At 37.3% G+C, this 25,604-nt stretch overlaps 1 long non-coding RNA gene and 1 pseudogene across 1 annotated transcript in view; one reads left to right on the top strand and one right to left on the bottom strand.

The window, feature by feature from the left end:
• Positions 1 to 309: 309 nt before the first annotated feature.
• Positions 310 to 25,604, bottom strand: part of LOC143648176 (uncharacterized) — a 64,493-nt gene continuing 39,198 nt past the window's right edge. Inside the window, exons 2-3 of the long non-coding RNA XR_013158423.1 lie at positions 14,385 to 14,515; positions 310 to 2,642 (exon numbers count right to left, since the gene is read on the bottom strand). This is a non-coding gene — a long non-coding RNA (uncharacterized LOC143648176). The remainder of the gene's footprint in view (positions 2,643 to 14,384; positions 14,516 to 25,604) is intronic.
• On the top strand, positions 19,160 to 20,598 carry LOC143678325 (zinc finger MYND domain-containing protein 11 pseudogene; annotated as a pseudogene).

Here is a 25,604-nt window from a genome sequence, read left to right as displayed (position 1 = left end):
GTGGGGCAGGGTCCTCCTGGATGGCAGCCATCCCAGGCACCATGCATGCTCCACCTCCTCCCACACAGGGTTCCAGAGGATGGCAGCAGGTTGGCCTGCCACTTGGGGTCGAGAAGTCACTGTGCAAAGTGAGGCTTGGCACCTGAATGGGCAGCAGCACTGTGGTCCCTCATGTTTACGTGCATGGATGTGGAGCACAGAGATGAGGAGTCCTTCTTGAAGCCCGTGGCCAGCAGGTGCTGAGGAGCCCAGTGCTACCAGAGCTCCCTCTGATGCCTTAGTGGCCCTCCAGGACCTAGAAAGAGGCAACTCATTTTTAATGCAGTGAACGAGCTAATGTCTGATAAGGATTATGGGGGATTTCCTACCCAGGACCCCCAATACTTCAGGATGGCTAACCTTATTTTTCTTTTAAGATTTAAAGTAATTTTAATTCAATTTTAAGTTACAAGACCAATAATAACATTGTAAATGGAAAATGCCTGCATCAAAAGAAATTGCTCCCAATTTATCTGTTTATTTATCTATGTTTCACTCATCATTGTGTATACATACCTTTTAACACTATATGACAACTATGACACATCATCTTGGTTTGTACATTTTTCAGTTAGTATTCAAAGTTATTTTCTGATTCAACTTAGTCATTATAACTATGGTTAGAATTGTGTAAAAATAAAAACTGACCAACATATAGCATTTTCACCTGCAGCTTTTAACTCATCAGTACTCACAAGTATTAAGCTACTGAAAAGAATTTTGATATCCTTGCCTACTACTCACTACAAAACTCTGCATTCAGCAGTCCTAGATCACTTCACAATCCTACATTAAAAATTTTTTTCATTAATTAAGCATTAGGCAAAATTCTGAACTCAACTCTGGGTTGAACTGTGTGATTAAGCATTCTTATTAGATGCTTTCCTCATCATGATGTTCCTGATATGAGCTCCAGCTGAAGGCTTTTTTTCACTTTGATTTTAGGGTTGACATCAGTAGAATTTTAATATTGATGAAGAAATTCAAAACCACTGTAGACATATTTCATATACAGGGAGTGTTTTATACAATGTGAAACCTCACATATTCTCCACATGTTGCTCTGTAAGTAAAGGATTTCTCTCTTTTTTTTCATGGAATAACTACTGCATCAAAATTCTCCTCCTTTTAGACTTCCAATCTGGTTTTCTGGTTTAGGATTTACTCCTACCCTGAACTATGTTTGTGCGTGTCAAGGCTGGCACTCAGCTGAAATCTACCACAGGTAACTACATCATAGAATTCCTCCCAGGAGAGTACAATATTATTTAAGAATGGATAGTAAGTAAAGGCATTTACACATGGATTACATTGCCATAGATTTACATTCTTGTAATTTTTTGGCATACTGTTGTTCAGAGATGGAGTTAGTAACATACAACTGTCATGTGCTCTTGACCCCAAAGATGCCCTCCCCAACAAGACAAGGCAGTATGGTTTCTTGCCAACCACTGATGTTACCAAGAGAAAATACTAATCTCCAATACTCACTTATTTAATAACAAAAACTGATTTAAAAAAACAGGAAAAATGTTATTAAATGGGACTTCAAAGTAGATATATGATAATATAGGTAAGAAATTTTAAGTTGAGAGAATGGAAAATTGACTTGGCAGAGTGGCTAAAACTTCAAGTAAAAGCAACATAAAACTATTTCAGAGAAGAGACACATGGGATATAACAGAAAAGTAACACTGCTAAAAGTCACTCATATGCTTGGAGGACATGCTTGAATATTAGCAAAAGGAAAATGAGTTGAGTAAAACATTTACATGAGTACAGAGAAATTGAAATGTATTGAAGACTGTGATAGTTAGGTCCGTGTGTTAACTTGGCCAGCTCTTGGTGCCCAGTTGTCTGTTCAAGGAAGCACTGGCCTAACCATTACTGTTAGGACATTTTGTGGACTTAAATTAATAGTAATTTGATTGCATCTATGGCTGATTACATCTATGATCAACTAAAGGGAGTGTCTTCTGCAATGAGATGTTCAGTCCAATCAGTTAAAGGCTTAAGGAAGAGGTAATGAGTTCAGCAATCAGAAGGGAGAACTTTCATCTCAACTTTAGCCAGCCATCCTCTCCTGGGGTATTCACTGAAGACCTTAACCTTTGTGGCCAGCTCACAGCCTGCCTTATGGAATTTGGACTCATGCATACCCACAGTTGTGTGATACACCTTTATAAAATCTCATATTTTTGCAGATATCCCCTGTTGTTTCTTTTTCCCTAAAGTACCCTGACTAATATAAAGACAGGCCCTGTTCTAGTTTGCCAGCTGCCAGAATGCAATATACCAGAAATGGAATGGCTTTTAAAAGGGGAAATTTAATGAGTTGCTAGTTTACAGTTCCAAGGCCGGGGAAATGTCCCAATTAAAACAAGTCCAAAGACACGTCCAATTTAAGGCATCCAGGGAACGATACCTTGGTTCAAGAAGGCCAACAGCGTTCGACGTTGCTCTCTCAGCTGGAAGGGCACATGGCGAACATGGCAGCATCTGCTGGCTTTCACGTGGCTCTACCAAAAGGGACTCTCTCCAAAATGTTTCCTCTTTTAAAGGATTCCAGCAAGCAACTCCACCTTCAGTGGGTGGAGACACACCTAAATGGAAATCATGTATTCAAAAGTTACCACCCACAACTGGGTGGGTCACATCTTCATAGAAACAATCAAAATGCTCCCACCCAGAAATATTGAATGAGGATCAAAGGGCATGGCTTTTCTGGGGTCCACCACAGATTCAGACGGGCACAGGCCCACAACTGATAAAATTAGTATTATTAGTAAAGAAAATAAAGTGAATGATATGACAAAATTAATTTATGATGGAATTCAGTAAAAATAATAAAATAAAGCACAGTTTTAGAGTTTATAACACTCTGTGCTTGGTTAAACCAAAAACAAAAATTCATAGATTTCCTCTCACACTGTAACTCAAAGATAAATACTGTCTAAACATCAGTGGATAAAAATCAAATCAAATATGGGAAAAATTCATTTCACAATATGAGCTATTATAAAACGTCTAAATACATTCAAGAAAACAATTTTACCACTTGTAAATAAGTAAATTCTTCCTGAAACATCAAGCAAGATAAAACTTACATATCAGTGGGACCTACAGACAATTTAAAAATTTTAAATCATCAAATACAGATTGTTACAGAGACACATATTATGGGAAGGAAGTCAAAGCAAGCTCATTTAAGAAAGAATTTTAGGATGGAGTCAATAGAAGTTCTATCAAGAAATGAAGATAAAAATGTTTTACAAACAAGATACCTACACAGTTAATATTGACCAGAAGATAAAGTTTTTAATGCTTCCAAATCATTCATTCAAAAATACATTGTACAAAATATATATGATAAAAACTGTCAACAAACAGAGTAGTGATTTAGGTCTTTGGTGCCATTAGGATGGATAAATGCTTGCTTAGACTCTCCTTCCATGTCTCTTAAATAGCCACCATGAAGAAGGAATTTTCTTCCTAATTTGGGCTTTAACATTTTAGAGTATTCTCTGCCATTCAGAGTCAGGCTTGTGGTTGCCAGCCCTTCCTGGACTTTGTGGACACTTTGGCTAGGTGGGGTGGTGCAATATTAGGGACCTCTTTGCTTCCACACAACAAAACTATGCTCCACAAGCTTTTTATTTAAAACAAAAGATATCCCATATCTAGTCAACTGTCCATTGTCTTCCTTTAAACTCAAAAATGCACAGGGGGTGGGGGGAAGAGACATATTAAGTGGGTTCTCTCAAATCCCAGCACCAAAAATGGGCTAGGTACCAGTTCAGGCACTATAGACATAAACAGGCAGTTAAACAAAAAGAAATATTCTTGCCTCTTACCTTATAGCAATATATAGAAATGCAAAGAAAAGTCATGGAATAAAAAAAAGTTTCAATATGAAGAAAGTAGTGAACTAAAAAAATCTGTCTGCCAATTAATACTGAAAATGGTAAACCTCTCATCTCAGATTGGATCATATATCAAAACCCATCCTTTCTTGATGTTCAATATCAAATATATCCCCAGAAATTCAGTAATTATGACAGTAGAATGAATTCAAAGCTGTATTGTGAAGTTGCCATTGCCTGGTAGCCTATGTGGTCTGGTCAGTACCTGAGACCTTCGATGTTGCTGCTGGCACTGGGCCACCTATCACATTGCATAGGTCCAGACTACTGTCACACAAAAGGCAATAAGATATTTGTGGCCACTTAATTTATAGGTTCAGATTCACGGACAACACAGACTCCAGTGATTAAAGACAGATTTTATTAGGGAAGTAATTAAAGAAAATAATTAAAAGAGCTTTCAAAAATAAGGCATAGTTACATCACCAGATAAGATGGCATCAAGATCTGAAGAGAAGTGCTGGGAAGTTTTGGAAGCAGAATTCTAAGTCTCATTTGTAAAAATCCACAGCAATCTTAGAAACAGCATTCAGAGTCTTAGTAAAAATCCATAGCAGAGCATTCTTTTCCTAGATAAGATTCTGAGATGCTGTCTCTTTCTCATAAGACTCTCCTCTCTCTTTTGAACTGCTTGCATGCAGTTTTTATGGTAACTTTACACAATAGTGGCCAAATTCCAATTAGTTTACATGACTGGGCCCAGTTTGGTTCTCTGGGAACAGGCTAGGGACTGAGAGGAGCTTCCTGGGCCCTAAATATCTTTATTAAAATACACCTCCTTCTGGGAGTATAGTCAGTCCTTCCAGCTAGAGTGTACATTTCAGTTGTTTCTTACCAAAGTCACGCAATAGCAACATCAGTTGCAGGCAGTGGCAATATCAGTTGAATAGAACAGACTCTACAAATGTATCTTTCCCTTACAACTAACTACACTATGGGATATAGGGAGATGTGGATCCTTGGAGCCTCTTTAGTGCTGAAACTCATTATATAGTCAGTCCAGTGGAGGGGGAAGAACAGAACTTCTGGGTGAACTCTTCCTGGGGAAGCTCTGCTAATTTGCAGAGGCTGGATAATATTCCTCATTAATTTATGTCAGCATAATCATTACATCATTTCACTGTGGTGGCAGGGACTCAGTTCTGGAATTCTATCTAGAAAAAGCACTGGATCCCAGTCTTTTAATGCCTTGGAGACAACCATAAGTATCTGTCTGCTCTTGAGCCTACTTTGTGACATTATCTAGTTCAGTTCCTGGCTATTTTGATTTTTAAGTCTCCAAAGTAAGAACAATCCAGAACCCTGGTGGAGCTTTTTTCAGTTGAGAGATGTGGCCCAACAGTTCAATATCCTTTAGTTGTAGTCTCAGAAGTTATGAACATTTAGTAGGTTACCATTTAATGAGGGTCTCGGGTTGTCTTTCATTGGTGTCATTTCCTGTAGACAGTCTCCTGGTTCCACATAATGGTTAATGGGGTATCTGTCTGGTTGGTCAGGAAAGGTGTCCTTTACATACTGGAGATAATCTTTGGCAAATACATTAAGGATCTGCAAATTTGGCCATGTCCTGGTGTGAGAATAAGTGATCAGAGCCAAATTTATTCATGGAGACATAGGTATGCTAGTAACTATTTCATATGGGGAGTGGTTGTATTTCCCAAAGGAAGTGTTATGAATGTTCATCCAGTGCCAAAGGTCAAATTTTGGGTCACTGAAGGTCAGTTTCTATAGTTAATTTAAATAGTTTTAATTTATGCCTTTATAATCTCATCTGGGTATTTTACTTGATATTCAGCCTTGTTTCTTTTTGTATGAGCCTCTGTCATAATGATGCAAGCATATATGGGAATAAAATGGCAGAAGGAGATTATTGCTTGCCCAATTTTTTATTAAAGGCAATTTTATTGAGATATATATTCACACACCAAATAATCCATCCAAAGTATACAATCAATGGCTCACAGTATATCATATAGTTGTACATTCGTCATCACAATCAATTTTTGAGCATTTTCATTAAAAAAGAACACTCAAAATATTCTATACCCCTAATGTCCCATTTATTTATTTGTCTTTATTACTCATCTCCCATACACTGGATAAGGAAGCATCAGTCACAAGGTTTTCACAATCACATGGACACACAATAAAAGCTATATAGTTATATAGTCATCATCAAGAATCAAGTCTATGAATTACGGGTCAACGGTTTCACATATTTCCTTCTAACATAGTACACTAGAAACTAAAAAGGAACATATATAATGCATAAGAATAAACTCCAGAATGAAAGCTTGACTCTATTTGAAATCTCTCAGCCACTGAAACTTTGTTTTGTTTCATTTTTTCCCTTTTTTGGTCAAGAAGCCTTTCTCAATCCTATGAATGTCAGGACCAGGCTCATCACTGGGAATCATGTCCCACATTGCCATGGAGTCTTACACACCTGGGAGTCATGTTCACATGGGGGGAGGGCAGTGAGTTTATTTACAGAATTGGCTGAGAGAGGCCATATCTGTGGACAAAAGAGGTCCTCTAGGGGTGATTCTTATGAATAATTATAAGTAAACTTCCCTTCTCCTTTGCAAGGAAAGGCTTCATAAGGGCAGGCCTCAAGATCCAGGGCTTGACTTATTAAATTGGGAGTCACTAATGCTTGTGAGAACATTAGGAATTTCCAAGGTGGGGAAATTTAATATTTCCATATTTTCCCCTAGTCCCTCAATGGGTCTTTGGCAAACACTTTTTTATTTTCTGTCCAAAATACTCTCAGATGTATCACGATATTACTTTAACGTGTACAGACTACCAAGATCTTATTCCCTATTCTAGGTTCCATGTAATTATGGTGTTTAAATAACCTTACCAGACAGGTTAAATCAGATAGTATGCTAAAGAAAATAGAAATTTTGTATGACATAGATATCTCTTCCTTTGGTCTCACACGAAGTTTTAAACTACTATCAGTATCACCTATTATCCTGTATTCTGATTTACTTTAGTCCTAACTAAGTCCATTTCATTCATATCTCTAATTGAAGACTGATCTCTTTTCCAGCTTTATAAACAGTCGCTGCATGGAGTAATGCTGTCTTCCAACTCTGAATCTCAGGTGTCACACAGATACACAAAGTTCCAAGGAACAACCAGGTTATACACAAAGAGATCAGCATCTCAGAATTTAGGAAAAGCAGTTAACACTCAGGAATAGATGTGATTGTTTTAAGAGTTTACAATCTAGGAAACTTTACAGTTTTATTGAACGTTCCATAATCCTTAATCACTGATTGCCTAATTTCTATTCATTCTCTATCCCCCAATAACCTGTGTTCTCAAATTAAATTCTCAGCATTTTCTCATTTAGTTAGTTTATACTAGGGAGACCTTAAAATATTTGTCCTTTCTTTTCTGGCTTATTTAACTCAACATAGTGTCTTCAAGGTCATTCATATCATTGTGTGCTTTACAACTTCATCCCTTCTTGCAGCTGCTCAATATTCTATTTTATGTGTACACCACAATTTGCCCTTCCATTCATCTGTGGATGTATCCTTAGGCTATGTCCATCCATTGCAAGTTGTAAATAATGTCAGTTTAAACACCAATGTAAAAATGTCTATTCATGTCCCTGCTTTCATTTCAAGTATGTACTAAATAACAGGGTTTCAGTATCATATGGCAATGCTATACTTAGCCTCCTGTGGAGCCATACTACATTGCTCCCAGAGGGAGGCACAGGTATTATTCACACTCCATGCAATCCATCCTAAGTGAGCAATCAATGGCTACTGGTATAATCACATAGTTATACATTTATCACCATACTCTATTTGGGGACAATTCAATTTCTTCTGCAGAGAAAAAAGGAAAAATAAAAAAACATTTAAAAAATTAAAAAGGAAATAGAAAAAGAAAAAATAAAGAATAAAAAGAAACAACAACAACAAGAATCCTATAACCCTCATTTATAAACCCCTCCTTTTGACATTTAGCTCTGGTATATTGCCTTTGTTACAATTAATGGAACAGTATTATAATGTCATTTTTAACTATAGACCCTAGTTGCTTGTTCTTTTTAATGGGAGAATCAGAAGTGAGGAGCCAGCCACCTTTGTTTTCATAGCAGACTGAAATCCTGGATTGCACCAAAAGCACATCTCATATCACTATAGATATTGACAGATTTTCCTTCAGATAGAAAGCATAGAGGTCTTCCTGTTCAGCAGATGAAAATCATGGAAGGCTACCTTATCCAATCAGTTCACAGTGTGTGGAAACCACATAGAGCCTGCTTGGAATTTACCATCAAAATTTCTATCATAAGAACCATTAAAAAATAGAATGACATTGGAATGGTTAAAGGAGCACTGTGGAGTAACTAATTGTGAAGTTACCAATTTGCAGTCATGAGGTTTCCCCAGCATTGTATACAAGCAAAAGAGAAGCAGGGTTAAGGACACTATATAACTTTAGTTGCAGATTAGGAGGTGAAAGTAGAAGGATCTTATAAGAAGGCAGTTTTCTGGAGGAAAAATGTTGTGTCTGCTCAGAGTTACATTTGCTGAGGCTTTGCCTAATTTGGCAACTTCTGCTATAGCTTTTACACAATTTGGGTAAGCACAAGCAAATGCATCAAGTTGTAGACTACAATAGGAACTAGGTTTGGAATTTCCTCTGTTCTTGAGTTACCATTCCTAAGACTTGGTTATACAATCAGTGCTTCCTATTATTTCCTGTTATCAAGGAGGACAGATTTTGAGTAAACACATATGAATAATTATATTACAATGAAAGTATAATATTCAATAAGAATTTCCAAATTCTGGAGGGGTCAGGCAGGGAAATAAAGATGAATGTGTCAAGAACAATAGATAGCTTAAGGGAAAATAGTAAGGGATCCTGTGTATCTGGAAAAGAGAATTGTAAAACAGTAACATTAAGTCAAACAAAATGATAATCATTCTTTATCATTTCATTTAGTCCTAGGTCAGTAAATCTTGTTTCATTTGATCTTGTGTTACCAATCTCATAAACCCATAAGCTTCTTCAGTAGAATTCTGGAAATCAACGCAGTTGAGTTGGATGGTGTGCTGGTTTCAATCTTGGTGGACCCCAGAAAAGTAATGTTCTTAAATTCTCATTCAATATTCCTGGCTGGGAAGTTTTTATTGTTCCCATGGAGATGTTATCCACCCAACTATGAGTGGTAATGTCATTAGATGGCTTCCATGGAGCTGCTTCTCCACCCATTCAAGTCGGGGTTGTTTACCTCAGCCCTTTAAGAAGGAACCATTTTGGAAAAAGCAGCAAAGTCATGAGAGCCACAAAGGCCCATGCAGCCGAATGTCACCATGTTCACCATGTGCCTTTTCAGTTGAGAGAGAAACCCTGAACTTCGTTGGTCTTTCTTGAGTGAAGGTAACCTCTTATTGGTGCCTTAATTTGGACATTTTTATAGACTTACTTTAGGCCTTAGATCTGTAAACCAGAAACTTAATAAATCTCTCCTTTTAAAAGCCATTCCATTTCTGGTATTGCATTCTGGCAGCTGGCAAACTAGAACAGATGCTTTAAATGCTATTTAAGCAATATCATTAGAAGCCAGTGCCTCAGAGAATTTGGCATACATAGTCCTTTCCATAGGTGTCCTTCTGTTGAAGGTGAAGCAAATTGACATGTAGTTGATTACAAGTGTTTTCAGGGAAGTATCAGAATAAAAATTATTTGTAGAAGACATAAGACTTAGTATGACTATGGTTGATTTATTGCTGGCTTACAAAAGTGAATGATCTGTGAGCTCATTAAACATTATTTTAAAGATAACTGAACTTATGAAAAATAATACTGTTGTAGTCTAATATCTGGATGATTTTGTTTTATCTTCAAGTTCCCTGATTCTTTTTATCTGCCAACTCTAATCTGTTTTAGAAACCTTCTTTGGGTTTTAAAATTTCAGTTACTGTTTCTTCAAGTCTGCTTGCTTCCTTTTCATAGTTTCCATCTCTCCATTGATAAACTCTTTGTGGTCAACTTTCTTTCTAGAATTCCTTTATTTCTTGTCAATGTTCTCCTTTAGCTTTTTGTGCATATTTAGCACCATTAAAAAAAAACTGTCTGGTATGTACAAGGTCTGCCCTCCTTCTTGATGGTTTCCAATGCTTTAATATTTTCCCTTGCCTGGGCCATTGCTTCCTTTCTCTTGGGTTGCTTTGCAATCTTCTGTTGAAAGCTGGATAATTTGATATTTTAACCTATTACTGGAATTTGAGTCTGAGGCATTTATTCCTTAAGCTTATGTACAAAGTTCTTATGAAAGAATTTTTCTTGAATACCAGGAGCTAAAAAAACTGTGCTGGTTTGACACTGTCATGTACCCCACAAAAGTTATGTTCTTTAGCCCTCATTCAATATTGCCGGGTGGGATCTCTTGTTTCCATGCAGATGTGACCCATCCAATTGTGAATGGTAACTTTTGATTAGGTGGTTTCTGTGGAGATGTGTTTCCATCCATTCGAGGTGGGGTTGCTTACTGGAGTCCTTTAAGAAGGAACCTTTTTGGAAAAAGCATTAGTGCCAGCAGAGCCCACACAGCCAGAGACCTTTGGAGATGTAGAAGGAAAACATCCCTGGGGAAGCCCTATGAAACAAACAGAAAGCCAGCAGACATTGCCATGCACCTTCCCAGCTGACAGAGGTGTTCTGGACCCATCACCCTTTCTTGAGTGAACGTAAACTCTTGTTGATGCCAACAGGGTGCCATGAGTACCTACTATTTTTAAGATGCTCCTTCCTAATTTAGTACTTTACATGTTACTGCAATCCTTTAATTGTATTTTGGACCTTTGAGAAAGATACTTTTGCAAATATTTGTTGGTTGAACACAACTCCTGTTGGTGAATTAGCCTTGAAGTTTCTCACTCTGTCATCTTGATTGGGGCAGGAACTACAGAAAATTTACTTTTTATCAAGGGTTACAAGTCCACTCAATGGTAAAGAACAGTCTCTCCAACAAATAATGCTATGAAACTTGATACACGCATTCAAAAGAATGAAAGTGGACCCCTATTCTCACACCATATATAAAAATTGACTTCATACGGATCAAGGAACTATATATAACAGCTAAAAGTATAAAACTCTTAATAGACATTTTTCCAAAAAGGGCCAATAAGAATAGGAAAACATGATCAACACCTTTAGCCATTAGGGAAATTCCAATAAAAATACAATGAGATACCATCTCATACCCACTAGAATGCTACTATGAAAAAGTAAAAAAGAACAGAAAATAACAAGTGTTGAGCAACACGGGGAGACATATGAATACTTGTACATTGCTTATGGGAATGTAAAGTAGTTTAACCACTATGGCCACACTCAAAAAGTTAAACATTAAACTACCATGTGACTCAGATATCTCACTTCTAGGTATATACACAAATGGATTGAAAGCAGGTTTCAGGCAAATATTTGTATGCTAATATTTAAAACCAAAAGGGGGAAATAACCCCAAAGTGTTCATCAAACAATGAGTGGATAAATAAATTGTGGTATATACATGCAATGAAATATTTTTCAGTCATAAAAAAGAATGAAGTTTTATTATTTGCTACATTGGATTACCCTTGAGGATATTCTACTTTGTGAACTATGCCAGACACAAAGAACTACTGTATTACTTCACTTCTATGAAATAACTAGAATATGCAAGCACATAGAGACAGAAATTAGATTATAGGTTATCAGGGGTGGAAGGTGAAGGTGAACGGGGAGTTAACGTCTAATTGTTACAGAGTTTCCGTTTGGATAATGGAAAAACTTGGTAATGACATCATGGTAGCAAAACATTGTGATTGAAGCAATACCACTGGCTTGTATACTTGAAAGTGGTTAGAATAGAAATTTGTATGATTTAAATATGTTACTACCACAATAAAGGGAAAATGAATGCTCCCCAGGAGTTGCATTATAAAATCAAAACAAAAACATAATGATGGTTAAACAAAAATGACAATGTATTATCAAGTGATTTAATGTAGAAATCCAAAATGAAACAAAACAAAAGTTTAGTGTTTGAAGTAAAATTAATAAAATATTATGAAAGTATTTTAATGTAAAACTAAAATTAAAATATAATTTGTACAAAGAGTGGGAACGGAAGAATGCCACTGCAATATTTTAATGTTTGAAGTTTACAAAGATAGATTGTGATGAATTAAAGAAACATATTTTGAATTTGCATGGTTATTGTAAGATTCAAAACACGTTTCTTTAATTCATCACAATCTATCTTTGTAGGCTTCAAACATTAAAATATTGCAGTGGTATTCTTCATAACCATGTAAATGAAAAGAATTTAGCTATAAAGTCAACAACAGAAATGTAATGGAATCATAAAAATAATCAAGAAAGGTAGTAAAAAGTGGGGGGGAGAGGGGGGACTAGAAAGCATAAATACAAATTAGATTGCAAAATAGTACACCTGAACTCAACTATATCAATGAACACATTACATGTATATGATGTAAACATCCCCATTATAAGACCATTTTTCCCTTTCTTTCCTTTCTGTTTTAAATGTTTTCACTGTGTTGTATAATGTATATACAAAGCAAAGAAATAAAAAAGCAATAGCTTTTAAAGTACTCTTCAAGTAGTCACAGGACAGATCCCAGAGTTTGTCATGGACTACATATGACCCTTTTAGATTTTTCCTTCTACCTACTCCAGAACATCGGAGGCTAGAAGGCATATATATATATATATATACATATACATCTTTTTTTTTTGCATGGGCTGGCACTGGGAACTGAATCACTTATATATATTTTTATCATCACAACTGACTTTTTTAATTTTTATTTTTGAAAAATAACATAAATTAAAAAAGCAATGAATTTCAAAGAACAGGACAATTAGTTGTAGAACATATTTCAGAGTCTGACATGGTTACAATTCCACAATTTTACGTTTTTACTTCTAGCTGCTCTTAGATACTAGAGAATAAAAGAGATTATCAATTTAATGATTTGGCATTAATATTCATTTGTTAAATCCTATCTTCTGTATAACTCCACCACCACTTTTGATCTTTCCATCCCTCTCTTTAGGGGTGTTTGGGCTATGGCCATTCTAACTTTTTTATGTTGGAAGGATCTGTCACTAATATGGGGTCTGGAGATGGAACTATCTGATGTTCTGGAGAGGCTGGGCCCTCAAGGATTCAGGACTTTTTCAGTTTCAGGGACCCTTCTGGAAGATGTAGGTTTCTGGAAAGTTACTCTAGTGCATAGAACCCTTGTGGAATCTTATATATTGCCCTAGGTATTCTTTAGGATTGGCTGGAATGGTCCTGGTTGGGGTTTGGCAGGTTATGATAGGCAGCAAGGTATAACTGAAGCTTACATAACAGCAACCTCCAGAGTAGCCTCTCGACTCTATTTGAACTCTCTCTTCCACTGCCACATGATACTTTATTAGTTAATGTCTTTTCCCCTTTTTGTTCAGGATGGAATTGTTGATCCCAAGATGCCAGGGCCAGATTGATCCCTAGGAGGCATATCCCCTGTCCCAGGGAGACTTTCACTCCTAGATGTCATGTTCCATGTAGGGGGGATTGCAATGATTTCACTTGCAGAGTTGGGCTTAGAGAGAATGAGGCCACATCTGAGCAATAAAAAGAGGTCTTCCAGAAGTAATTCTTAGGCATACCTATAGGTAGTCTAAGCTTCTCTGCTACGTACATAAGTTTCACAAGAGCAAGCCTCAGGATGAAGGTCATGGCCTATTGATTTGGGTGTCCTTAAAGTTGGACACAGTATCAGGGGATTCCCTGATGGCAAGGTTAGAAGCTTCATATTCTTTCTCCTATCCCTCAAGGAACTTTGCCATTACTTTTAGATTATCTGCTTAATATAATCTAGGATGTATCCAGGCATTGCATTAATCTATACAGGATTAAAGGACCTCTTTCTTATTCTGGGCTCCCTGTGTTTCAACTGTTCAAATGAGCTATACAGATAGGGTGAGCTAGATTATGCGCTACAGAAAATTTCAGTTCCAGACCAAATAATCTTTCTTCCTTTGGTCTCAAAGAGCATGCGTGGTTCTACAATATAGACACTGTCTTCCTTATCCCTGCGTTCTGAATTACTTTAACCCCAAAATGATTGGCTTCATTCTTATCTCTAAATATCAGGTTTTATATATATAATCTATATAAATAATGTATATATATAATATAATATATATACAATATATATACATAAAACATCCTCTTGAAATCCAGAAATAATAATTATCACTCTGGACTTAATGTGTCTGCTATAAAGGCTCAAAATCTGGTCCCTTGTTTTCTTATAAACATTTTCTAAAGAGATCACACCATTGTTGTTCTTTTGTTTCTGGCTTATTTTGCCTCACCAAATGTTCCACATGTTCATTCACATCGTTGCATGCCTCATGACTTCATTCCTTTTTGTAGCAGCACTAACTTTGTTCGTAAGTATACACCATCATTCACCAATCTTCTCAGTCAGTGCATCCTTCACCACCTGCAATAATCAGGTATCATGTATAGTGCCCGAAGTCCACAGTCCACCAACATTCTCAGTTTTAGATAATTTCTTTGTTCCCAAGAGAAAGTAAACAAATAAACCCACTCTTGCCAAATAGGAAGCCTAAACCTCTTTTTAACTCTTGTCCCTCCCCACATTATTTTCCTCTGTTGTTGCTCAGTGCTGATGTTTTCCTTTTGAACATAGCCCATATCATGCAATAGCAGTTTTCTCCTTGTACTCTGGACTTAAACACTCTTTTTACATGAATCATAGCTTTGAAGTACTTCTTGTAAGAACTAATTTACATTTCTAGTGTTAACCAGTGGGACACATAGGTCTATACAACCTCTTTCAATCTTGTTCATCTTCAATATGGTAATATTACTTATAGAACCATGAGAACCACCTTTACTTCTATCTATTCCTTTACATTAGAGATCAGCCTCATTAGCTAACGATTCACCCATTTCTAGCTTCTATGTATCTCTAAGTCCCCTATATTCTGTATTGTAAGCCTCTGATTATACCTTTATGATAGTCACAAAAGTGGAATCATACAGTATCTATTCTTTTGTGTCTGGCTTATTCCACTCAGCATTACGCCCTCAAGGCTCATTCATCTTGTCATGTGCTTCAGGACATCATTTCAGCTTACTGTTGTATAATATTTCAGCGTACGTTTATACCACATTTTGTTGATCCATTCATCTATTGATGGGCATTGGTTTATTTCAACTTTTGGCAACTGTGAATAACACTGCAATTAACATCAGCGTGCAAATATCTGTGACATAGCGTTCAACTCTTCTAGGTATATACCAAGTAGCGCTATTGCTAGGTCATACGGCAACTTGATATTTACCTAAGGAACCGCCAAACAGTCTTCTACAGTGACTGCACCATTATACATTCCCACCAGCAGTACCTGTGTCACAATTACTCCACATCCTCTACAACATTTATAGTTTCATGTTCATTTAATAGTAGCCATTCTTATAGATGTGAGGTGCTTTGTCATCGTAGTCTTGATGTGTATTTCCCTTATAGCTAATGAAAATGAGCATCTCTTCATATGCTTTTGAGCCATCTTCAGAAAAATTCCTATTCATATCTTTAGTCCATTTTATAATTGGGTTGTTTGTTCATTTGTTGTTGAGTTGTATGTCTTTGTGCATACAGGATATCAAACCTTTTTCTGATATGCGATTTCCAAATATTTTCTCCCATTGAGTTGGCTGCCTCTTCAACTTTTTGACAAAATCTTTTGAGGTGCAGTAGCATTTGATTTTGAGGAGTTTGCATTTATCTACATTTTCTTTTGTTGCTTGTGTTTTGGGTGTAAAGTTTAGGAAGCTACCTCCTATTACTAGGTCTTAAAGATGTTCCCCTACATTTTTTCTAGAATGTTTATGGTGCTAGTTCTTATATTTAGGTGTCTGATGCACTTTGAGTTAATATTAATGTAGAGTGTAAGATAGGGGTCTGCTTCCATTCTTTTGGCTATTGATATCCAATTCTTTTAATCTATTTGCATCCTTGTGTCTAAGATGAGTCTCTTGTAAATAGCATATATCTGGATTATATTTCTTAATCCATTCTGCCAACCTATATCTTTTAATTGGTATCTTTAGTCAGTTAATATTCAAAGTTATTACTGAAAAGGTGTTTCTTGAATCCACCATCTTATCTTTTTTATTTGTCAGATCTTTATATTCTTTTCCCTCTTTCTCCTTTTATCCTTTAAATTACCCTTACTGGTACTCTTTAATTCTGTGCTGTCCTCCAGACCTCCCTCTCCTGTCTTTTTTTTTTTTCAGCCAGCAGCACTCCCTTTAATATTTCTTGTAGGGCCAGTCTCTTGTTGATAAATTCTTTCACGTCTTCTTTGCCTGTGAAAACTTTAATCTGTCCCTCAGTTTTGATGTACAATTTGGGTGGGTACAGAATTGTTGGCTGGAAATCTTTATCTTTCATGATCTTAAATGCCTTCTTGACTTCATGCTGCAAGCTGAATACTCTGAACTCAGCATTATGTGGTTTTCTTTGTATGTAATAGATTGCTTTTCTCTTGCTGCTTTCAGGATTTTCTGCTTCTCTTCAACATTTGACAGACTGATTAGTATGTGTCTTGGGGAAGGCCTATTTGGATTTATTCTGCTCGGAGTTCGTTGGGCTTCTTTGACTTTTTTATATTTTTATGTCCTTTATAAGGGTTGGGAAGTTTTCCCCCATTATATCCTCAACTACTCTTCCTAGTTCTTTACTCCTCTTTTCCTTATGGGACACCAATGATTCTTATATTTGTTTGCTTTGTTTTGTCTATCATTTCTCTGAGATTCAATTCAAAATTTTCCATCTTTTTTGCCATTTGCTGTTTTGAGAGTTCAAAGTCCTTTATATCACTTATTCTTTCTTCTGTCTCTTCAATCTGCTGTTGTGTGCCTCTAGTGTGTTTTTTATTTGGTCAACAGAGTCTTTAATCTCTGTGATATCTCTGTGATATCATCTATTTTTCTATCCTTTCAATTTATGCTCTCTGTGTTCGTGATTTCATTTATGTCATTTGCAATCCCATTTATTTTACTAAGTAGAGTTGTATGAACAGCTTTGATTAGTTATTCCAATGTCTGCATCTCCTCTGGTGTTTCAATTTGACCATTAGGGTGAGATGTATCTGTCAACATTGTGATATGATTAGTGATTTTCTGTTGTTTTCGTCACATGTAAATATCTTGATTGATTTACCTTGGGATTTGATTTCTTTCAGTAGTCTAAGGTTTTGTGTTTGCGGGATGGATGTGCAGCAGGGTGCAGTTTATGGGGCGGGGCACAACAGTGTGGTGATTCATTGCAGGGCAGGTATAGGTGCAGGTTGGGGATGTTATGCTGGTGCTTGTGAACATGGACACCCAGTGGCCAGGGAGGATGCAGCTGTGTGGGGGCATAACACACAGGTCTGTGGGGCATTACCCTGGTGTGCAAGCCCTAGGGCCCAGGGCCCTTTGTGCACATACATAGAGCTGTGGCAGCAAGGTGGTATTATGCTTTTGTGGGTTGGGGGCAGATGTGACCCAGCTGTGCAGGTCAGCACTTTGTCAGAGCTAGGAAGCATGACTGAGGGCTGTGCACATGCACCATAAACTGAAGTTCCCAGAGCTGAAGGATGTGATTTGGGGCCCGTCCCTATGCGCGGGTCTAGGAGTGCTGTAAACACCAGGGCTGAAGGATGTGATTGGGGGCCCATGCACATGCATGGGTCTAGGAATGCTATAAACTGATGTGTAGAGCTCAGGGGGTACAGGCTGAGGCTATGCAACACTATGGGCAGGGGGCAGGTGTAGAGTGGATATGGAGGTTAGTGTCTATAGTCTTCGTGTGCTGGCATAGCCTGCAGGGAACAGGGAATGGGGCAGTGCCCAGGAGGGGTGCAGGAGAGGTGGGTTGGGCTGCACTTGGGATGGGGGTGTGGGGCAAGTACATGCATTGGGGGTTGGTGGGGCAGGGGTGCCTGGGGTGTGAGGAATGGGGGCCGGTGATGGGTCTTGAGTGCATGGGGTGGGGGGTGGGGGGTGAGTGCAGTTCACGGGGCTGTGCTGGTGAGGGCAGTACGTTCAAGTAATGTGGCCTGGCTTACTTCCTAGCCCCACTCTCCCGTCTGTGCACTCCCATCGGCTCTGTGCCTTCATGCCAGGCTCCAGCTTTCTGCTTCTCAGTTCCTCACCCTCTACAACCAGGGCCACTCTATGTGGTGCAGAAGGCTCTCCCAGGTCAGCTGCACTCTTGAATTGCCATCTCAGTCACTCTCTGTCCCTTCTCTAACTTTTTTGTGGAGCAGAGCTGAACTTGAGCTACCCTATTTGGCCATCTTCCCAGAAGTCCCTAAAACAAAGTTTTTAAGAATGGATAAAAGACCAGGACTCAGCTATCTGCTGCCTATAAGAATTTCACTTTAGATATAAAGACACAAATACAGAATAAATATTTTTAAAACCATCCATGGAACAATACTACACAAACAGTGAACAATAAGTTAAATCAGGGACTTTAATTAATGGTGCAATTATAGAAATGTGGTATCATTGATTGTAACAAATATTGGTGATGGAGTGATATATGGGAATCCTGTATCTTAAGCATGATTGGTTTGTAAACCCACAACTTTTCAACTAAAGAAAAAAATATTTAGGACATTAAATTTAATCCCCTTGGTAAGCACAAAGAAAACATGCAACCTTACGGTGAAAGAAAATACAGTACAGTTTACTAGGGAAGAGGAGTAGGGGCAATGGAAAAATTAATGCATAATGGGTAAAGGGTTTCCATTTGGGGTGATGGGAAAGTTCTAGTAACAGATGGTGTAAGAATACTGCAACATTGTGAATATGATTAATCTCATTGAATTCTATGCTTGGGGGTACTTGAGATGGGAAGTTTCATGTCGTATATATGTTTCTATGATTGTAAAAAAAAAAGAGCAAAGAAAGAGACAAAGACAGAGGTGGCAGTGGCAGTGGTAAGGAGCCAGAGCATAATGCATTTGAAGATATTACTTCATTTTCTCCTGACTTGTGATTTCAGTTGTGAAATTAGCTTTTAGTTGTATAATTGCTCTTATAAAGCTAAAGAAGTAAACAGGTCATGGCACATTCAACAAAAAGACAACAGGCAGATACAAAAGCTCTCCAGCATCTCTGGGCAGCTATTGAGATTATACAGAAACAGAAGCAAATTGCCAACATTGCTCGTATTACAAAGTACGTCTTGAATCCACAGTATGCATCCAAAAGAGAACACCCATCAGCTGAGCTTAGCTATGGAAGATGGTCTTATTGCTGGAACTCTAACAGTGGGATGCAAAGGTTCAAAAGTTGGTATTGAACAAGAAGGATATTGGTTGCCAGGAGATGAGAGTGCCTACTATATGCAGCCTTTCTTCAGGACAGCAACCCCAAACAAGGACTGGGAAAGGAAAATCATGACCGGTATTGTTTTGAATGCCACTTGCCTGGAGAGATGTTGATATGTGACCTGTATTTTCATGTGTATCAGTCCAAGTGTTTGTCTGATGAGTTCAGGCTTAGAGACAGCAGTAGTCACTGGCAATGCACAGTTTACAGGAACATTAAGAAGAAAAATACAAACAAACAGGAGATGAGCACTTATCTGAGATTCACTGTCTCCAGCATGAAGGAGAGGGCTATAGATCTTAATAAAAGGTGAAAGACAATAAGCATCCAACGTACATGTGGCTGGTACATTCAGCTGTTGATGTTCCCACCATACAAGAGAAAGTAAATGAAGGGAAATACTGGAGTTATGAAGTGTTCAAAGCTGATGCTCAACTACTTCTCTACAACACAGTGATTTTCTATGGAGCAGACAGGAAACGAGCTGACAAAGCAAGGATGTCATATAAAGACACATGTCATGAGCTGGATGAATTACAATGAATTGCTTCTATTTGGCAAATGCTCATCCTGACAATTGGTTCTGCCATCCTTTTATACCTAATCATGAGCTGGTTTGGGCTAAAATATAAAGGTTTTGGGTTTTGGCCAGCAAAAATCATGCAGAAAGAGGACAATCAGGCTGATGTTCGCTTTTTTTGGGTAGCATCACGAGAGGGCCTGGATTCCTTCTGAAAACATACAAGATAACACAGTCAACATTTATTGATTGCATGTTAAGCACAGCATGGGTTGAAATAAGGCATGTGATGAGCTGGAACTGCATCAATGTTTCCTTCATGAAGGAACATTTGGAAGTCTAAGAATGAGTACTGAGGTGAGGAAGAAACAGAATTCAGTATCTCCTTTACTAGTAATGAGCTGTTGAAGGTCACTCAGGAACCAAGAGCAAAGAAAGGATGACATAATCAAAGTGTGGAACCCAAAAAAGAAGAACCAGAGCCTGAAACTGAAGTAGTAAATTCTAGCCAGAAAATTCCCACAATGCCTCAGCCAATAGAAAAAGTTTCAGTTTCAACTCAGACCAAGAAGTCAAGAGCTTCTTCTCTAAGTATGCTGCATCAAAGCACCTAGACCAGTAATGATGAAGTGTGTCAAAGCATGTGCTAGAAAGGCCCAGAAATAATATTTGAATGAATAACAGCTAAAAATTTCCCAACGCTTATAAAATAATGAAATATGCAAATCCAAGAAGTTCAATGTACTCCAAACAGAATAAATCCAAATAGACCTACTCCAAAGCACATAGTAATCAGACTGTCAAATGCTGAAGAGAAGGAGAAAATTCTGAAAGCAGCAAGAAAAAAGTGACTCACCACATACAAGGGAAGCCAAATAAGGCTAAGTGCTGATTTCTCATCAGACAGATGGAGGTGAAAAGACTGTGGTATGATATATTTAAGAAACTGAAAGAGGAAAATGGTTAGCCAAGAATTCTCTCTCCTGCAAAGCTGTCCTTCAAAAATGAGGGACATTAAAATTTTCACAGATAAACAGAAAGCTGAGGGAGTTCATTAGTAAGAGAACAGAATTTCTAAATTCTGAGATGCTGAACTTTGTGTATAACATGGTTGGTCCTTGGAACTTTGGGTATTTGTTTGACACCTGAGACTCAGTATTAGAGTTCTGGAGCTATGAAAGTCAGTTTATTTGAACATGGTAATTACATGGAACCTTGAATAGGGAATGAGATATTGTTGATTTGTACGGTTAGTGTGATGTATCAAAATATCCCATAATAAGTTACTCTGGAGGTTATTCTTATGCATTGTAAGATATGCAATGTTAAGTTTTAGTGTATTAGACTAGTTATAAAGATATACTTGAAACTGTTGAAATATATTCCATTTTTTACATTTTTCCCAGTTCCTCAAGGACTGGGAATATATACTGGAAATATATTCCAGTAACCTTGATTCTTGAAGATGACTGTATAACTCTACAGCTTTTACAGGATGACTGTGTGGAGCTGTGAAAACCTTGTGAGTGACACTCCCTTAATCCAGAGTATGGATAAATGACTTTAAAAAAAGGACAAAAATAAATAAATAATAGGGGGATAAGGGGTTTGGGGTGTTTTGGGCATTCCTATTTCACTTTCATTTTTATTTTTATTCTTATATGTATTTTTTTTGAGTAATGAAAATGTTCAAAAATTGATATGGGGATGAATATACAACTATATGATGACACAGTTGAGCTGCTGATGGTACACTTTGGATGATTATATCATATGTGACTATATCTCAATAAAATCGCATTAAAAAAGAAAAATAAATCAGAGAGCAGCCCTATCAGATCTACTAATGGGAGTCCTCTTGGCTGAAAAGAAAGGACATGAGAAAGAGAGGTCTGGAAGAGGGGACAGAACTGGAGAGTATTACTAAGGGTAGCTTAAAGAATAAAAAGGAGAGAGAAAAAATAGATCTGACAAAAAACAGATGATAAGATGGTTGAATCAGTAACTGCCTTTACAGTAGTAACTCTGAATGATAATAGATTAAATGACACAACCAAAATACACAGATTAGCAGAATGGATTAAAAAATATGAAACATCTATATACTATTTACAAGTGACACATCTTAAACCCAAAGACAGAAACAGGGTGAAAGTGAAAGGATGGGAAAAGATATTCTATGCAAGTAGTAACCAAAGGAAAGCTGGGGTAGCTAGTCTAATATTAGACAAAATAGACTTTAAATGCAAAAATGTTATAAGATACAAAGAAGGACATTATATATTAATAAAAGGGGCAATTTTCCAAGAATAAATAACAATTATAAATGTCTATGCTACTAATCAAGGTGCCCCAGAATACATGAGGAAACACTGGCAAAAGTAAAGGGAGTAATCGAAAACTACCAAAATGTTCTATCCACTTTCTCCAATGGATAGAACATGGAAACAGAGATCAATAAAGAATCAGAGAACCTAAATACTATGATAAATGAACTAGACCTAACAGACATATATAGAACATAGCACCCCAAAAGAGCATGATATATATTCTTCTCAAGTAGCTCATGGAATATTCTCTAGGATAGGCCATATGCTGGGGCACAAAACAGGTCTTAATACATTAAAAAAGAGTGAAATTATACAAAGCACTTCCTCTGATCATAACGGAATGAAGCTGAAAATAAAAAAAAAAGAGAACCTGAAAATAAACAAATGTATGGAGGTTAAACAACACCCACTTAAACAATCAATAAGTCAAAGAAAAAATTGCAAGAGAAATCAGTAAATATCTCGAGATGAATGGAAAAGAGAACACATTCTATAAAAACTTATGGGAAGTAGTAAAGGCAATGCTGAGAGGGAAATTTATAGCCTTAAATGCTTACAATAAAAAGGAAGAAAGAGATAAAATCAGTGACCTATCTGAACTGGAGAAACTGAAGAAAGAACAGCAAACTAATCCCAAAACAAGAAGAAGGGAAGAAATAACAAAGATTAGAGAAGGAATTAATGAAATGGAGAGTGAAAAACAATAGAGAGAATCAATAAAACCAAAAGTTGGTTCTTTGAGAAGAGTAAGAAAATCGAGAAATCTTTAGCTAGACTGACAAAGACAAAAAGAGAGAAGCTGCAAATATATAAAATCAGAAATGAGAGGGGGGTATTAACCATGGGTCCTGAAAAAAAAAGGTCATAAGTTGTTACTATGAACAACAGTGTGCCAATAAACTAGACAATTTAGATGAAATAGATAACTTCCTACAAACACATGAAAAACCTACACTGACTCTGAGAAGAAATAGAAGACAAAAAACAAAACAATCACAAGAAAAGAGATAGAATCAGTAATAAAAAATCTACTAATGGGGCAGTGCAACAGTGGTTCAGTGGCAGAATTCTCACCTGCCGTGCGGGAGACCTGGGCTCGATTCCTGGTGCCTGCCCATGCAAAAAAAAAAAAAAAAAAAAAAACTACTAATAAAGAAAAGACCAGAAATGGACAGCTTCCCAGGTGAGCTTTACCAAGCATTCCAAGAAGAATTAAGACCATTCCTGCTTGACTTTCAAAAAATTGAAGAAGAGTGAAAACTTCCTAACTCATTCCATGAAGCCAAAATCACCCTAATATCAAAGGTGGATGTGCTGGTTTGAAAGGATTTATGTACCCTAGAAAAGCCATGTTTTAATCCTGATCAGTCTTGAGGAACAGTTTTTTCTAATCCTTATTCAGTACTCTAGGTTGGAAACTTGATTAGGTTATCTCCATGGAGATGTGACTCACCCAATTGCGGTATTAAATTTTGGATAGAGAGAGATGTGACTCTACCCATTTCAGGTAGGTATTGATTACCTTACTGGAATCCTTTAAAAGAGGAAGCATTTTGGTAAAAGCTGGAGAATGACAAGAGCAGCAGAGACATGAGAACTACAGAGTCCACCAGTCAGTGACTTTTGGAGATGGAGGAGAATGCCCATGGGGTAGCTTCATGAAGCAAGAAGTCTGAAGAGGAAGCTAGAAGATGTACCATGTTTGCCATGTGCCTTTCCAGTTAAGAGAGAAACCTTGAACTTCATCGGCCTTTCTTGAGTGAAGGTAACCTTTGTTGGTGCCTTAATTTGGACATTTTTATAGACTTGCTTTAATTGGGACATCTTCTTGGCCTTAGAACTATGAACTAGCAATTTATTAAACTTCCGTTTTTAAAAGGCACTCTGTTTCTCATATACTGCATTCCAGAAATTAGCAAACTAGAACACTAGATAAAGATAAAAGAAAACTTCAGACTAATCTATTGAATATAGATGCAAAATTCCTCAAAAAATTATTTGCAAATAGAATCCAAAAGCATATTAAAGTAATTATATATCATGACCAAGTGGTCTTATTCCAGGTATGCAAGAGTGGTTCAACACAAGAAAATCAATTAATTAAATACAATACACTAACATATAAAAAGGAAAAAAATCCATGATCATCTCAATTGATGCAGAAAAGGCCTTTGAAAATTCCTTTCTTAATAGAAACACTTCAAAAGATAAGAATTGAAGGAAACTTCAACATGATAAAGGGTGTGTGTTGGTTTGCAAGCTGTTGGAATACAATGTACAAGAACTGGTACAGCTTTTTAAGAAGGGGAATTTAATAAGTTATAAGTTTACAGTTCTAAGCCTATAGAAATGTCCAAAGTAAGGCATCCAGGGAAAGATACCTTAATTCAAGGAAGATTGATGGGTCAGGATCACCTCTGTCAACTGGGTAGTCACATGGCTGGCACCTGCTGTCCCTTGCCCCTGGGATCCATTGCGTTCAGCCTGTTCCTGTGGGGGTTCCTCACTTTGCTATTCTGGGACTGGCTTTTATCTCTTGGCTTCCCAAAGCTCTCTCCAGTTTCTGGCTTGCTTAACATCTCATGGTGATGTCTGCTGGGCTCCAAGTATCTCCAGACATCTGTATCCCTATTCTCCAAATATGTATTTGTGTCAGCTCTGCCCTGAAGTTTCTGCTGGCTCTGTCACGTCTATCATTTCTCACTCTCTTCAGAATGTTTCCTCTTTTATAGGATTCCAGTAAACTAATCAAAACCCACCCGGAATGGGTGAAGTCACATCTCCACCTACTCAAAAGGCACTGGGATAACTGGGTGTGCCACATCTCTGTGGAGGTATTCTTATTAAGTTTCTAACCTATAGTACTGAATTACGATTAAAAGAAATGGCAGCTCCCACAAGATTGGGTCAGGAATAAAACATGGCTTTTCTGGGATACATAAGAAAAATGAACACTTACATTATTTATGATGGTGAGAGATGAAAATTTCTCTCTAAATCAGGAATAAGACAAGGATACCCACTGTGACCACTGTTATTCAAAACTGTGTTAGCCCTGATGTTTATGGCAGCAGTGTTTGATTCACAATGGATGGAGGTGGCCTAAGGGTTCAACTGAAGGAAGGAAGGAGGAACTGTGGTGTATACATACAACAGAGTACTGAGTGGCTACAAGAAAGAATGAAGTTGTGAGGGATGCAACCAGTGAATGAACCATAAGGACAGTATATTGAATGAAATGGCAGAAATAAAGAGATGAATATTCTCATGCCTCACTCATATGGCTAACTGTAATATAAAAACTCACTGAATTGAAGTTGAGAGCA

Source organism: Tamandua tetradactyla, chromosome 1 (genome assembly GCF_023851605.1).
Source record: "Tamandua tetradactyla isolate mTamTet1 chromosome 1, mTamTet1.pri, whole genome shotgun sequence".
Lineage (NCBI taxonomy): Eukaryota > Metazoa > Chordata > Mammalia > Pilosa > Myrmecophagidae > Tamandua > Tamandua tetradactyla.
Note: the sequence above shows the minus strand (reverse complement) of the source record. Positions and strands in the feature narration are given on the sequence as shown.